Source organism: Lissotriton vulgaris, chromosome 9 (genome assembly GCF_964263255.1).
Source record: "Lissotriton vulgaris chromosome 9, aLisVul1.2, whole genome shotgun sequence".
Lineage (NCBI taxonomy): Eukaryota > Metazoa > Chordata > Amphibia > Caudata > Salamandridae > Lissotriton > Lissotriton vulgaris.
Window position 1 is genome coordinate 730,891,675 of NC_141697.1, and position 15,578 is coordinate 730,907,252.

General features: G+C 48.8%; 1 non-coding gene and 1 pseudogene across 1 annotated transcript; both read right to left on the reverse strand.

Moving 5' to 3' along the window:
* Nucleotides 1-9,860: 9,860 nt before the first annotated feature.
* LOC147692187 (U6 spliceosomal RNA) lies at nucleotides 9,861-9,960 on the reverse strand (annotated as a pseudogene).
* Nucleotides 9,961-10,720: 760 nt separating this feature from the next.
* LOC147692188 (U6 spliceosomal RNA) lies at nucleotides 10,721-10,827 on the reverse strand. Its single transcript, XR_015300289.1, has one exon. It is a non-coding gene; the product is annotated as a U6 spliceosomal RNA (small nuclear RNA).
* Between the last annotated feature and the right edge of the window lie 4,751 nt (nucleotides 10,828-15,578).

A 15,578-nucleotide genomic window follows, 5' to 3' on the forward strand; every position in this document is an offset into this window, starting at 1 on the left:
CCTTTTCATAGTCCTATGCATCGAATGTGCTGGAGTTATCGTCCGATCATTTCTATCACAGTGGGAATCATCGAGGTGTGCAACAACTTCTGGGACGATCTGCAGGACTGCTCATGCAGGACACGGGAGCAGCATGGGGGCCTCGGGAGAGCCGTGATGAACAAGACAGGAGCGGATGCAATTGCACTGGGCAGATCCGTGCCTCAGGACTCAGGACCATCAGTCCGGCGGCGTGCTGCCGAGGGCCAGCCAGGGGGACACGTCGGGTCGGGAGCCCAGCCTGCCTTGTTAGCAGCCGTCATGTCCAGCTTCAGGGCGCTCCGCTCATCAACCCCCGCCTGCCCGCAGGAGCTCCATGTCTGCATGTGCCACTAGCTCATCGGATTCGAGGCAGCCCACCGCAGCCCTCTCCCTGCAAGCCTGCTCCATAAGCCAAGGATGATCAGTTCCTCTTCATTTACGTACACTGCGGAGTGCCGTGCACCATCTAGGGGAACCGGTTGGGATCCCAACCGTTGCCTCCAGTAGCCACAGATCACTCCATCAGGAGCTGCCCAGTCTGCCCCAGGGCTCCGCACCAGTCGCGCAACCCGGGCAGTGGCGCGATCATTCCAGGCTGACACAGCCCTCGGCAGTCAGGTGGGGGTCACCGCAGTCATCGGATGTCCGATGTCCGGTGGGGGAGGCTGATCTCCGAGAGTCCTGTCTGCCCGCCCCTCTTGTGCTGTTGCCAATGTGTCTGTAACGCACCTCCCTATCTAGATCTCAGCGTGTGTTCCAAGCAATGTCATATGGGCAAACCACTACACGCCTCATTTCCCACACCACAATCATATATAGTCAATAATCTGGAAGGGTTACTTTCCAGTCTTCCACTTCTAGTAATCTCAAACTTGGATATTTAGGAAGCCAGTGGTGCAACTGTTCGTCTGCTAACTTGCTATGTATATATAGGTGACGACAAGCAAGATGTCTTTGCAAGGGAGGCATATCAGTCTATGGGCATATCTGTGACACCTCATTTATGTTTCCTCAGGGGTAACCATCCTTCGACATCCCTTGACACCCCGCTTAGTTCTGTATACTAAATGGACACTTTGTCCTGCCATCTTATATAACCGCCCAGTTATGCCTCATAGGTTTAGCACTGTGTTGTTTCGGATCGTGCATTATACAGATTTGTGCCACTACATTTGGTCCGTTCTCTACAGCCTTTCACATCCTACCTTGCATTGACACTTCACGATGCGTCATACTTACTTACGGCTTCTAACCTGGTACATAAGTTCACTAAACTCTCTTTATTCAGAGTTTTGCTCTTGTTCCGCTCGGTTTTGCTGTTTTCTCTGCTCATGAATTTTCTTAATGAACTCATGGGCGGCTTTCGGCGTGTGAAGTATTGTTGTTCTCCCTCTCCAGTTAATTTTGAGACGAGCTGGATATAGCATTGTATATTCCACTTGTAACGAGCGCAATTTTGATTTTACAGTATTTAATTCTTTCCTCGCTTGCTGAACCGCATATTTGTGGTCCGGGTAAAACTCCAGGCGGTTGCCTTGTCCTTCTATTCTCGTACCATCCGTAGTATGTCATCCCGATCCCGATAATTCAGTATTCTGGCTACCACAGGACGAGGAGTAGCACTGGTTGGGGGTTTAGGCGACAAGAAGCGGTGGGTACGTTCCACTATAAATATGGGTGATAATTGCTCCATTCCGAATATTGACTTACACATATCTTCTATATATTTTTCCATCTTACCAGTGTTGGTAGTTTCTGGTATTCCCGCTATGCGGACGTTGTTGCGTCTTGAACGCGCTTCCAAATCTTCAGTCTTGTTTCTAAGTACTTCCAGCAGTTTTTCTTTTGCACCATTTTTTGCGGCGCTTGATCGCGTTTTATCTTCCACTGTCGATAACTGTTTCTCAGCTTTGTCCAGTCTTTCACCTTGCTTGTCCAACTTTATCGCCATTGTGTCCACCCGGCAAGTGAGATGATCCAGTTTGCCGTTTATGTCTTGGAGGCTAGTTTGAGTTGCGGTCAAGATGGCCTCCATGTTATGTTCAGCACTGCCTCCCGCACCTGTGTCACCGTCTGTAGGGGTGGCCGGTCCTCTCACCGACCGTCGCGGTTCAAACGTGAGTTTTGGCTGTTGTCTTTCAGGCTTCCCCATTATCCTTTGCCGTGAAGTGATGCGTGGCAATGAAGATCGTTGTGCACCTCCTTTTTGACCCTAGCCAGCCATAGATTGCTGTTCCCAATCCTGCCAAGCAGTGCTGTCTTCCCGATGTGCTGCACAGTGTATTTAGCGGCTTTCGCGCGCTGTATCACCCCGGTATACAACCAAGCGATCCCCGGTACAGGCAAGTGTCTTGTCAGTGAAGGGGTGAAGCAGCACTCTTCCGATATGGTGTCAGTATGTCTGCCTACCCCGCGCTATCTGACAGGTCGCATGTAGTAGGTGCTCTCCAACATATACGCTATTGTGCTTCAGTCGCGTGGAGTTGCAGATCTGCGCCTGTGGGTGTGTTGTCGCTATGCTGATGCGAGAGTTATAACTGCTTCTGGCAAGAAGGAGCCGTATCCTCATCATTTACTGAATTTGCTGTCTTAAAATGGCGGCCACCATGTACAGCATTGGCATCGTTTTCACACTGCATGTCTGATTGGAAAGGTCGTCTTAGTGTGGCGTGGCTGGTACGTTTGCCATACAATGTCTGCATCTTGTTTGGCCATCTTCAGTATTATTTGGGATAGTTATTTACCCCAGCATACCTTTCCGCTTAGGATTGTGTGTAAAAGTAGTTACGGTGTTCATTCGCGCCAATTTGCCGATGTTTTCATATCTGCATGCGCCGCCATCTTGGTGTAGTGTTACGGGTCTGGTATTCCTTGTTAGGTACGTGTGGCATTAGGATGCAGCTTGCCCCCATAGCAGTGCGAAGATACAGAGTTCAGCACAGCGCGCTTTTCATGACAGCGTTATTCATCGAGGCTTTCAATGTTAATTGCCGTATCGGTAGGCGCTGCGAGTCTTACACTGTCCACCGCCATCTTGGTAGAGTTGTTCGCCGTCTCGCGCTCAAGCAACTACAGTGAGCATAGCTATATAGTTTACAGTGACATCCTCTATAGTGACATATGGAGTCCGATAGTTTCCGCTATAGTCCTTTTGCGTACAGTTTATCTAGAAGGACTCTCGCAGCGCGATTAGTAGCTCTGAGTCAGTGCCAGGCAGCTGCCATCTTACCCGCTCTCAGTTCAGTCCAGTCGGCAGGTTTCACCAGTATTTTCGGCCTTTTACGACTGTGTTACTGCATCTTGTTCACATCCACGGAGGCACTGGATATTCCCATAGCAGTCTGTGTTCACAGCATTTTCGGCACCATGGTTTACCGCTGTAATCTCCCGTTTTTCAGTCCGTCCGGCGGAGCTGCTTTACAAGGCAGCCATCCCGCAGTGCGCCCTCTAGCGCCCCCCCATTTTGAGAACGTTTTTCCTCAGAAAGTAGATTTTTTGACTGTCAAAAATTGATTCAAAAAATCTATTGTATCGCGCCTCATTTGAATAACTACATTTTAAGGCCTCACAGTGAACAAAATTGCTATTTTTTAGACTTTTCCTCCAACTCAGAAGCATGTATTTTGCCCGATTTCGAGCATGAAAATGACTCTAAACACACTTATTTTAATTCCAAAAGTGATGAATCACATCTAAGTATCATTTACATTAAAAAGAATAAACATTAAAAAATCGCCATTACTGACCATCTGGAGAATGTTCGTAATGTCATCGTTTTTCATCAGAAAATGTACTTTTTGTGGACTGTGCAAAAAAATCATTCAAATTGTCAATTGGATCGTGCCTCATTTCGAATAACCACTTTTTAGAGCCTCACAATGAGCAAAATTGCAATCTTTACAGACTTTTCCACCTACTCAGAAGCTTCTATTTTGACCTATTTTGGGCAGGAAAATGACTCTAAGCACACTTATTTTAGTTCCAAAATGGATAATTCAAGTGCAATTTCATTTACAGTCAAAATTCACCATTACTGATCATCTGGAGAAAGTTCAACAGGCCTGGGGTCATCCTTTTTCATCATAAAATTGATTTTTGGACAGTACAAAAAATTATTCAAAATATCAATTGGATCGTGCCTCATGTTGAATAACCTACTTTTAAAGCCCCAGAGTGACCAAAATTTTTTTTTTTTACAGATGTTTCCTCCTACTTAGAAGCTTCTATTTTGACCATTTTCGTGCAGGAAAAAGAATCTAAACACACTTTAGTTGATAAATTGATAATTCATATGCAATAGTCATTTAAAGTCAAAATATTAAACATTCAAAAATCACCATTACTGATCATCTGTAGAAAGTTCGACTGGTCATCGTATTTCATCAGAAAATTGATTTTTTAGACTGTACAATACGTTATTTGAAATGTCAATTGGATCATGCCTCATGTTGAATAACTACTTTTTAAAGCCTCACAGTGACCAAAACTGCCATTTTTACTGACTTTTCCTCCTATTCAGAAGCTTCTATTTTTACCTATTAAAGCAGGAAAATGACTCAAAACACACATATTTTAGTTCCAAAAGTGATAACTCACATGCAATGTCATTTACAGTCAAATGATTAAGCATTAAAAAATAACCATTACTGACCATCTGGAGAAAGTTTGACTAGGCCATGGTCATCGTTTTTCACCAGAAAAATGTATTTTTTGGACTGTACAAAAATGATTCACAATGTAATTTGGATCAGGCCTCACGTTGAATAACTTCTTTTTAAAGCCTCACAGTGACCAAAATTTCTATTTTTGCAGATGCTTCCTCCTACTCAGAAGCTTCTGTTTTGACCCAATTCAGGCAGGAAAATGACTCTAAACACACTTATTGTAGATCAAAAAGGGATGGTTCACATCTAACAGTGATTTAAAGTCAAAAGATTTAACGTTAAAAAATCACAATTACTGACCATCTGGAAAAAGTTCGAAATCTGTGTCATCGTTTTTCATCAGAAAATTGATTTTTTGGACTGCATAAAAAATGATTCAAAATGTCAATCCTCATGTTGAATAACCACTTTTTAAAGCCTCACAGTGACAAGAATTGTCATTTTTTAAGACTTTTCTTCTCAGAAACTTCTGATTTTACCATTTTCAGGCAGGAAAATGACTCTAAACACACTTATTTTAGTTCCAAAAGTGATCGTTCACATGCAAAAGTCATTTACAGTCAAAAGATTAAAGTTTAAAAAATTATCATTATTGACCATCTCGAGAAAGTTCGACAGGTGGTCATCGTTTTTCATCTGAAAATGTATTCTTTGGACTGAACTAAAAGTGATTCAAAATGTCAATTGGAACGTGCCTCATGTTGAATACCCACTTTTTAAAGCCTCACAGTGACCAAAATTGACATTTTTACAGGCTTTTCCTGCTACTCAGAAGGTTCTGTTTTGAGGAATTTCGGGAAGGAAAATGACTCTAAACACATTTATTTTAGTTAGAAAATTAATAATTCACATGCAATAGTCATTTACAGTCAAAAGAATAAACATTCAAAAAATCACCATTACTGATCATATGTAGGAAGTTCGACAGGTCAGAGATCATTGTTTTTCAACAGAAAATTGATTTTTTGGACTGTACAAAAAATGATTCCAAATTTCAATTGAATTGTGTCTCACGTTTTATAATCTATTCTTATAGTCTTACAGTGACCATAATCCACATTTTTATAAACTTTTTGCTCCTATTCAGATGCATCTATTTTGATCTATTTCGGGGAGGAAAACAACTCTGAACATGCTTATTTTAGTTCCAAAAGTGATAATGCACATGCAATAGACATTTACAGTCAAAAGATTAAACATTAAAAAATCACCATTACTGACCATCTGGAGAAAGTTCGAAAGGGCATAGTTTTTCATCAGAAAATCGATTCTTTGGACTGTGCAAAAAATGATTCAAAATGTCAATTGGATCGGGCCTCATGTTGACTAACCTCTTTTTAAAGCCTCTCAGTGACCAAAATTGCAATTTTTAAAGACTTTTCCTCCTACTCAGAGGCTTCTTTAATGACCTATTTCAGACAGGAAAATTACTCTAAACATGTTTATTTTAGTTCCAAAAGTGATAATTCACATGCGATAGTCATTTACAGTCAAAAGATTAAACATTAAAATATCACCATTATGACCATCTGGAGAAACTTCAACAGGTCCGGGGTCATCACATTTGATCAGAAAACTGATTTATTTGTAGTGTAGAAAAAAATGATTCAAAACGTCAATTGGATCGGGGCTCATGTTGAATAACCACTTTTTAAAGCCTCACATTGACCAAAATTGCTGTTTTTACATACTTTTCCACCAACTCATTAGCTTCTATTTTTACTAATGTCGGGCAGGAAAAGGACTCTAAACACACTTATTGTAGTTCTACAAGTGATAATTCACAGCAATTGTCATTTACAGTCAAATGATTACACCTTAAAAAATCCTCATTACTCACCATATGGAGAAATTTCAGCAGGTCATTTGTCATCGTTTTTCATTAGAAAGCTAATTTATTTAGTGTACAAAAAATGATTCAAAATTTCAATTGCCTCATGTTGAATAACCATTTTTTACAGCCTTACAGTGACCAAAATTGGCATTTTTACAGACTGTTTTTCCTACATAGAAGCTTCTAAGTTGCCCGATTTGGGGCAGGAAAATGGCTCTAAGCACACTAATTTTAGTTTCAAAAGTGATAATTCACTTCCAACAGTCATTTTCAGTAAAAATATTAAACATTCAAAATCAACATAACTGACCATCTGGGGAAAGTTGGTAATGTCCTGAGTCATTGTTTTACATCAGAAAATGCATTTATTGGACTGTGCAAAAAATTATTCAAAATGTCAATTATATTATGTCTCATGTTGAATAACCACTTTTTAAAGCCCCACAGTGACCAAAATTGCCATTTTTACACATTTTTCTCCTGCTCTTAAGCTTCTATTTTGACCGATTTCGGGCAGGAAAAGAACTCTAAGCACACTTATTTTAGTTCCAAAAGTGACAATTCACATTCAACTGTCATTTTCAGTAAAAACTAAACGTTCAAAAATCACTATTCCTGACCATCTGGACAAAGATTTAAAGGTCTAGGGTCATCGTTGTTCCTCAGACAATAACGTTTTTGGACTGTACAAAAAATTATTCAAAATGTCAATTGGATTGTGCCTCATGTTAAATAACCACTTTTTAAACCCTCACAGTGAGCAAAATTACAATTTTTACATACTTTTCCTCCTCTGAGAAGCTTCTATTTTGAAGAATTTGGGCAAGGAAAATGACTCTAAACACACTTGTTTTAGTTGCAAAATGAATAATTCACATCTAAAAGTCATTTACAGTCAAAAGATAAAGGGCCAGATGTACGATGTGATTTTGCATGCGCAAACGGGTTTGCAAACCAGTTTGCGCATGCAAAATCACTTTTGGATATGTACAATTCCTAAATAGCGAGTCACAATTTATTTGCGACTCACTATTTAGGAATTATGAGTCGCAATTAGGAAGGGGTGTTCCCTTACTAATTGCATCCGCAATGCTATGTGTGAATGTTTTGTGACCCCCAATTGCAGTCGCAAAACATTCGCAAATTACCACCCTCTCCAAGAGAATTTGGAAGAGGTCCATAGGGGTCCCCTTCCACTTTGTGACTGTCTCTAAAAATATTTTTTATGGGCAGGCAGTGGTCCCAGAGACTACTGCCTGCCCTTATAAAAAATGTAATGCAAACTTTTAAATTCATTTTTCTTAATGCATTCTATTTTCCTTTAAGGAAAACAGGCTGCATTTTAAAAAAGAAACTGCTAGATTAAAAAGCAGTCCCAGACATGGTGGTCTGCTGAGCCCAGCAGGCCTCCATCCCTGGGAGCGCTGGCATTCCCAATGGGCTCGCAAATTGCGGGAGGCTCATTAATATTAATGCCCCGGTTACTTACCGGTAATCTTCATTACTCCGAGTGTAGTCTTCCTCGCCACATGATTTACATAGTGAGCTTTAGCTCCACAACAGAACCCTCCAAAGCAAAAGAAAAAACCTCCCACCCCCTCCCAACATGGCCGACCAGTCCCACCTGACCTCTATAAGAGGCGGACCGGCCCCACCAACAGCCTGATCTACCAAGCAAACAATGAAGCCGATAGCCAGACAGGGAGGGGGGGAGGGAACTCATGTGGCGAGGAAGACTACACTCGGAGTAATGAAGATTACCGGTAAGTAACCGGGGCATTACCTCCTCGTAAGTCTTCCTCGCCACATGATTTACATAGTGAGCAAATACCCAAGCCAACAAGGCTTCATTGACCACCATAAGAACCTCACCACCCGGTGAGGCAGAGAAACCAACACAAGGATGGTTAGAATAAGTGAACAGAAAATAGGGACCACAGGAAACCTGAAATCAAGACCTAAAGGAAAAGCAGGCCAACCCGGAGCCGCAGCTCCAGTACACAGAACGGCCCCAGCGAAGTCCCCCCGGGACTGATAGAGTCCCCTGAACAAGGTGTGGGACGACCACGCCGACGCCCGACAGCTCCCCACAGAGGAGACACCCATGAAGGGGGCCCAGGACCCAGGGCCACACCCCGTGGACCGACCCCGGACCCCCGCCGGATCCACCGAACCCAGTGAAGGAAAGGAAAGGGGGACAGCCTGTGCAAGCCAGAGAACCAAGGCGGAAAGAGAGGGCTAGCGGCCCGAACGAACCGGACCCAAAAGACACAAACAGGCCATCCCCCCGGGAAAGGGAAGACGCGCGGTCAAGAGAAACCAGAACCGCACCCCGGACAACCAGCACGGACAAGAGAGGAACCTTGTCGGCAGGGAAAGGCGGTAAAGACACCACCCGAGCCCGGGACACCAGGGAAGGAACCCCGGGAAGGAAACGGGGGACATGCCGGAGGAACCACCAGACCGGCAAACCCCGCAAGAAGGGAGGGGAGCGGAGGCACGACCCCCGCATGCCCATCCGCCCACAGGAGCAAAACCACCCAAAAGGTGAGGAACCGCAAAGCCACCGAGGCCAGGGGCACAAAGGGCGGACCCCGAAGAGCTCGTAGACCGAGAGAGAGAGCCCACGGGTGAGACAGGCCGAGCTCCCGAGGGCGACGGAGAAACAACTCCGGAGCCAGCGGGCCACCCGGGAACCCAGCCCGTCGACCACCGGACCGCGGACGGCCCGCAAGGCCACTCCCCGGGCCCACCGGGAAGAAGAGGCCACGCCCAAGGAAAACCCCTCGGCCAGGAAATCCCAGACCCGCAAGGGGTCCACAGAGGCGGGGTCAGCACCAAGCCGACCGCACCAACGCGAGAAGGAAGCCCAGAGCCGGGCACAGGAGGAGAAAGTGGCAGAAGCAGCGGCAACCGCTCAAGAAACAGGCCAGCAGACGGAGCCAGGCCAGCAGAAAGAGCCGCTCAACACCGACCCCGGGAGCGGGGGACCCAACCACCGGACGGGAAGATCCGGGAACGGCCAGGAGGTCCGAACCGCCAGCCCACAAAAGGAGAGGGCACCAGGGGCGGCGGACCCCGCCGGGAACCAAAACCAGGAACGTATCCCGAAACATCGTGCCAACCACGCGCAGGGGCCAAGCCAAACTGCACTGTAACGGTCCATCAGTAGTCTCCGCGCTGCCGAAGCGAGCACCCAGGAGCACCCCGGCCCCGCCCAAGCGAAGCCAGCAGAGGACCCGTGGGAACAGAGGGCACGGGGGAACCCGAAGGGACAGGACCGGTGACACCAACACCACCAGGACGCCCGACCCTACCAAGACCCGGGGACCCCGAAGCACCGGGGTATGGAAAGCTCCACGAATATGCGTGTCATCCTTGCGCAGGGGCCACGCCAATCTTCTCATCCAATTAAAGTAAACGTGCGGCCGAAGCGAGCACAGCAAAAAGACGGCAGGCCAGGAGGACATCCAGCAACCCCCGAAGCACGAGGAGCTGTGCGACTGCAGGAGATCCCAACGACCCCCAAACGACCCGGCGCCAAAGGACGCCCCCCCCCCCCCCTGAATGAACCAGAGGGAAGTACCGGGGCCAGGCACACGCCCCCCGAAGGAGGACAAGCCCGAGACGAGGACCGAAGGGTCCACCGTACACAGGTCAGGAAGCCGACGGATGAGAGACACCGCCAGACGTGAAGCCCCACCCACGGGGGGAGAGAAAAAAAAGACGAGGCCGAGAGGTAGCACACGGCCAGACAGGGAACACCAAGACCCACACCCGGCGAAGAAGATCCACCAGGCGGGTCAGGCCCACGGGCCCGAAGGCAAGCCCACACTTAGGCCGGACACCGGCCAGCAAGCCCGAAGAGCCCAAGAACTGGGACAGCCACGACCCAAGACGGGACGTAACGGAGGCAACAGCCCCCCCCCCCCCCCCCAGGGGACCCCCTGGAGAGAGACGGCCGAAAGCCAGGATCCAGGGCGAAAAAAGGGAGCGGCAGCACCAGTACGAGACCGGGAATAGCCGTAACACGGGCCCGGACGTCCAACCCGCACGCACCCCGTGAAGACTGACACCCGAAATCCGAGTGGAAAAGCCGAAGGCCCCCACCCCTGCAAGGGCGGGACGCCCTCACCCACAGGCGGACGAGGAGTCCGAAGGCAGGCTGCGCCCGGGGGAGCGGGCCCCAAAAGAAGAGACCGGATCCATGGAACGCTACACGAATATGCATGCCATCCTAGCGCAGGGGCCATGCTAATCACCTCTGCAACGTTCCAATTTCTGTCGATGTGCAGCCGAAGCGAGCACTCAGATCAGGCCATTCGCACACCGCCGACAAGGACGCAGCCAGACCAGACGGCCGAGCCAGCCCCGCGGCCACCAGGGCGGTAAAGGCGACAAGGCCCACCCCACCGAACCTGGAAATAAGAAGGTGAGAAAAATGCAAGCCAGCGCCCAGAGCCGCAGAACGGAACTCCACGAGTGGCACAGGCACAGAGGCGAGAAAAACCAGGACCGAGGATGAATCCGAGCCAAAGACCCGCCGAGGCGGGGAACCGGATCCAGGGCCCGGGCCCGACCACAGCCCCAGGGTCTGCAGCACCGAACCCAAGGGCCACCCACCCCCACAGGGGCCACCGAGAGCGAGACGTGGCGAGGAGGGCCAGGGCCCCCCGCCGCGCAAGGACCCCCAGAAGGGATAGCGCCGCAAAACAGGGAGACCCCGCAGACGGGGACCGAAGGAAACCCCGGCTGCCCGAGGAGACCAGAAGGCACAGCCACCCAGCCGATCACTCGAGACCGGCGCAACTAGACGGTCCAGGGCCCATATGAGAAACACACGGGCCCCCACGGCGCCAGAAAGGGGATACAGACACAAGGACAAGTCTCCACGGTGCACCGCGCACCCTTAGAGCGCGCCCGTGTGGTACTGAAATGCTGGCACCGAGACAACGACATAGGCCGAATGGCCTCCAGGTGTGGTAAAAAATTCCAAGATGCATGTCACAGCCAGCCGGGGGTAGGCAAAAGTGTATGGCTGACACCAAAAACAACATTTAACGAAAAGGGAATGACCCCAAACCAAAATTGCCCTCACCGAGGACCGAACCCCCGGACCCTCCGAGAAGGAGACAGCCGCGCTGTGCATGCCGCGTCCAAACCGCAGCGCCAGCAGGAGAATGCCGCGCAAGACCGATGAAGGAATCATCGGTCGCACCTGGTGGCAACCCAACCCCGCCCCCGAGAGGCGGGAGGCGTCCGGAGCCAATACCAGCGCGGCAAACCGCCGCGGCCCGTAGGGGAGTCAGAAAAACCACGAAGGGAGGCGGCAGCGACCAGCGCCGCGTACCGGAGCCCCAGGCCGGCCGGAGAGGAGCACCCGGACCCGGCCAGCGTATGCAGCAAAAACGAGGAAGGACCGAGCCCGCTTTCAGACCGGTACGTGCCGCACGCCGAGGCTCACTACCCCGGCCAGGCGCAGTGCAAGGCCAGTAAGCGCGCCGATGACACGGGGATGTAGCCCCGTGGCAGAGCGTATGCGCCGCCTGAATGAGGCCCCGGGTTCAATCCCCGGAATCGCCAGACATCTGCCACGCGTGACTCGGATAATGGCAGAAAACAAGGCTGGCTATCAGGTCCAAGGAAGAGAATGTACTAGCAAACGCCACCCACCGAACGGTGAAAGTGAAACTCCCATTCACGCAGATATCGTACCTTCGACTGCACCTCCCCTTTTGCAGGGCTAAGCATGCATTCGTGTGTTAAGAAACCCAGCGCCAGTGTGAGGAGTAGGTTCGAAAGCGATGTAGTTTCACTTTCCAGCAGCAGTCTCGGGAGTGTACCCCGACCTCGCCTTTACATATCATGCAGGAGACTGTAAAAAAAACATACACAGAGAAGTCCTCAGGAAGTTAGGCCGAAGGGAATCATGAACTTAACCGTGCACGCTTGTCACATAGCACGTAGTGCTCACTGAAGCGCCCCCTGGGCAAAGGCATGTGAATGAATCCCACCCGTAAACGGGCGTAGCACAACCCCATAAGTCCACAAGCAAACCACTCGGGACCAAATATGCACGGCATCCCCCACACTCAGGGGGCGCCCGTACCGCAAGAGAAAACCGGGAATAACCCGGGAACACATGCGCCCAGCGCCCAGAAAGCAACCGGAGCCCCAGACACACACCGGAGAACCCCCAGCGCCGGACCCGAAGCCCACAACGGGCAAGGGCCCTACAGTAACGACCGGGGGAGGCACAGGGATCCACCAACACCCCACCTTCCCGGCCGCCCCCCCCCCTGTAAACCCCTGGCACGCTAGAGCAGCACCTAACCGGCCCCACAGGACCGGGGGAAGGAAGAGGGGGGGGGATTATTAGGCACAAGGCACCAGGGACCGCTAGAGCAGGTCCTCTACCCTAAAACCCAAGGGCCAGCTCATGCCGGCCCATCTTACCTGCACAGCGCCTCTGGAGAGAATCGCGCAGAACAAAAAAAACAGGCTGTTGGTGGGGCCGGTCCGCCTCTTATAGAGGTCAGGTGGGACTGGTCGGCCATGTTGGGAGGGGGTGGGAGGTTTTTTCTTTTGCTTTGGAGGGTTCTGTTGTGGAGCTAAAGCTCACTATGTAAATCATGTGGCGAGGAAGACTTACGAGGAGGTAATGAGACTCACAATTTGTGAACCCATTGTTAATCGCAAAACAGTGTAATAACGCTGTGGACATTTCATTTAACACCTCACAATTTGCAACTCACAATAAGTTGCAAATTGTGAGTCGCTAAATGAAAGGGTCGTACATCTGGCCCAATACATTACAAAATCACCATCTGGGGAAGGTTCGTAATATCCGGTCATCGTTTTTCATCAGAAAATGCAGTTTTTTGGACTGTACCAAAAATGATTCAAAATGTCAATTAGCCCGTGCCTTGAGTTGACTAAGCACTTTTTAAAGCCTCATAGTCACTAAAATTGCCATTTTTACAGACTATTGCTCCTATTCGAGGCTTCTATTTTGAATGATTTTGGGCAGGATAAAGACTCTTAAACACACTTATTTTAGTTCCAAAAGTGATAATTTGTCAAGTGAAGAAAGAAAAACTATTTTATATTCACAATGTCAGTAAATGGTGTTATCTCCAGTCGTCATACTAGTTTTTAAAATCTGGGATAGGCATGTAGGCAACACCCTTTAGTAAATCTTTCTTCAAGGGTTCAATGCCCCCTCTTGGCCATGCCTACAACCTGCTATGATATAGGGATGGCTAAGAAGGCCAAGAGTCTACATGCAGGGCCCACTTTTTCTCTGGACTTCGATGATATCTTATTGCCAAGAAACTTTGCAAGTGACTGTGATAGAAAGTTTAAAACATTATTCAGAACCAGTTTGCAAATCTATAATCCTATGCATTCTTGTATGATTCAGACCCACATCTCAACAAAAATAGTTATTGAAATGTATGCTGTTATTTTTGACATGTGAATCGGTTTTGATATATTTCAAATGTTCCTGTATTTTCAGTTGACCCACTTTTCCATTCTAATGTGGAAAGTAAACCTTAGTTTGTCAGAAAATTGACTTATTTGAATGCACCATCACAATACGAGTTTGACCATGACACTTATTTTAATAACTAGAGTTACTCAAACCTGACTCTTGTTTCTTTCAAGACACAAAATGGTTTATTCACCTGTGTTTCTGAGCAAATATAGTGAACAGATAATATGGAATAGAATGATTCCATTTAAAGGCAAATTCAAAAAACAGATACTCACTTTCTAGCATGTTAAGATCCAAAAGATTTCATTTTTCTGAATGACACCATTCATCAGACAACATGGTTTGCAAACCTTAGAGAATTATGGCTCTTGTAGTTCCTAAACAGAACTGGTCACAATTTTCCAAGGAGGAAGGGAACAACGGCATTAAATAACAATGAAATGAGTACTCATTTGCTAATAATGCTTTCAGAAAAGTTGGAACTTATACAGAAATTATTTTCCCCAAAGATTTGCTAAGGGTCCTGCAGGGCCACTAGCTTATAATGTGTATATTGTGCAGTCTGTCAGCACACACAGCATTGGGAAATTATGTCAAATATGGTCTAAGGAGGCCGGGTGCCGAGCAAGATGGCCGACATCTAGTGAAACTTCTGTAACCCCCGGGCTACATCCCAGTAAATCCGCCTTTTAAGCCATTTGTGGTACCATTGAAAACATTGCCGCGTTCGCCAGATACCCTCAGAAGTAGCATGGGGCACTAGGAGGTCTAGAAAAGCTGGCAGCTCGAAAAACGCATCAAGGCCTGCATAGAGAGGGAACCCGGGAGCTAAAGTGACATGAGTTCTGGCACCTACCACACCGAAATCGAAAGAACGGACAGACTCACGTTCCCCTAGAGAAGTGAGGACGAGGGGGCGTGGCTTGAGCGTCGATGGCGGTGGTCGCCTAATCGCTCGGCTCTGAGACGGAGCCCACACTCATCCTGACACTAAAGGGTCCCGGGCGCCCCAGCTCCCCCCAATCCGGAGTCTGCACACGGGGCTGACGGAGCCGGCTTGGGGACGCCTTTGAAGGGCCCAGAACCAGCGGGTGACACCAGGACGAGGATCTGCGGGGAGAACGGAGCGGAGCTGAAGATGGCGCCCGCTCCGTCTCCGTAGACCAAAGACCGATCGTACCCCTAAGAGGCCGCTGGCTCCGGACCAGTCCTTCCTTCTGCCCCGGTCTGCCGAAATCGCAGAACTGCGACCGAGTGCTGGTTCGGCCAGGGACGTTGCGATGCAGGTTGAGAAGCACCCGCCGAGACCGCTCCTGCGCTGCCTCTGCTACGGGGGGCCCAGTGAAGCGGCGAACGCGGCGAGAAGAACAACGCAGCAGTCAGTGACGCCCCGCACCGAGGGTTGAGCATACCCGGTACCCTTGAGAGTGAAAGCGCATGGGGGGCCCCCCGGACTAAAGAGTGCACCGGGAGCAGTGGCACGAAGCAGAGACAGGCTGCCAGGGGGTGATTGAGCTTGACAGGGAGCACAAGCAACAGTGGTGACTGAGGTCGTTGGCAA